Below are 1,629 nucleotides of genomic sequence, written 5' to 3'. Positions count from 1 at the left end.
GATATAAATAATAACCACTTTATTATTGCCTCTAGGGCATATCTCCTTCACATCCACCATGAGGTAGTCATTGTCCGGATGCAGCAGCAGGGCTGGTCAGCCTAGATCATGACCAGATCAGCCCGTGGACCCCGCATGCCCAGATCAGCGCCGCCGCCACACTGCTTCACCTCAGCCGCCACCGTCCATGTACGGGAGAGTGCCTCCCCGGCCCTTCACCTCCGAGCGCCGCTCGCGTGCTCCACCGCCGCAGGGCCGAACCGCGCTGCCGCAGACTCACTGACCCGAGCCGGCCCCAAAGCACCGTCGAGGGCAGCATCACCACCGCAAGCGCCCGAGGGCAGAGCAGGCCGCCGCCGACGTCGTCATCACTGTAGTCGCACCACCGTCGGTCGAGTTCGCATCAAGCTCTCGAAGTGCACCGCCGCCGCCGAGATCTCCCGCCAGAGCAGGGCGTCGACCACCGTCGGTATTTCTCGGCTCTAGCAAAAGCAAACATAAAAAACTTAATGCTAAGCTTAAATTTCACTTAAAATGAAAAAAAAATGATTCCGATGAAACAGGGCCACGGTCCAACTGGATTTCGTTAGCTAATAAGAAATTTGATTCCAAACTATGACAACAAACTATTTATGTCATAAAACACAATAAAAATATGTGTGAGTTTGATATGGGCGTGTAAAATGGGGTGATATCAACCTTCAGTTACGCTTGCCACATTGATTTTTTTCTTAGTTAGAGGAGAGAAAAGGAAGAGAGACAAGTTTACAATTCCTTTATCTAAGGAATGATATCTTATGAAATAAGAAAGGGTTATTTTCCCCATGTACCATTTATTTTCTCTTCACATAATTTTCTATTAAAAATAATTAATTCATAATTATTGATACGAATGACAATACGAAATAATGTAATTGATCGTGTTCCTTATATTTATTGTCTTCTCTAGATGACGTGGACTACTAAGAAAAGGTGTGCCTTCCTACCATTGTACATACCCTAACAACCCTTTACACATGCCCGGTTGCTAATGACTTGGGAGTGTTTTGCTGAGATAATTGTTTCTTCTTCTTTTTATGCTAGTTTTTCCCTATTATTCTGGTTGTTTTTCACGTTCAAATGTGCAACTGCTAACTCATTTAATTTTTTTGGTTTTTTAATTTCACATACCTCTCACTTCTTTGCTCAACCTTTTCTAGATAGGGAGTTGAAAATTTTATTTTAGAACCTAGGGAGTATAAGTTTTAGAACTACGTGAGCCTTCTTTTCTCGGGCAAAGAACTATGTGAGCCTTTCATTATCCACATAGGTCTTCACATGCTTATGAGGTTTGTAAAACTTCATGTTCTTAAGAAACATTGAAAGAGCAAAATCTATATATTGTGTTTTGTGTGTTTGATAATAACACTTGAGTAAATTTCACCGTGTGCATAGTTTGTTTTTGATAGATTTGCATGTGCCCTAGCTGAACGCATCAGGATCGGAAGACTCAAGCGTAGATACGTAGCTTATAGGTTTTCTGGTTTTGTGTGTGTGTCGCGAGGTGACATTATTGGAGAGGAAAAGAGGAAAAAACTGATTCTGCTTGACCGGTACTACCGGTACCAAGAGCGGTAGTACCGCTACCCT

Source organism: Lolium rigidum, chromosome 2 (genome assembly GCF_022539505.1).
Source record: "Lolium rigidum isolate FL_2022 chromosome 2, APGP_CSIRO_Lrig_0.1, whole genome shotgun sequence".
Lineage (NCBI taxonomy): Eukaryota > Viridiplantae > Streptophyta > Magnoliopsida > Poales > Poaceae > Lolium > Lolium rigidum.
The sequence above is the reverse complement of the archived record's forward strand: the minus strand, read 5'-3'. Positions refer to the sequence as shown.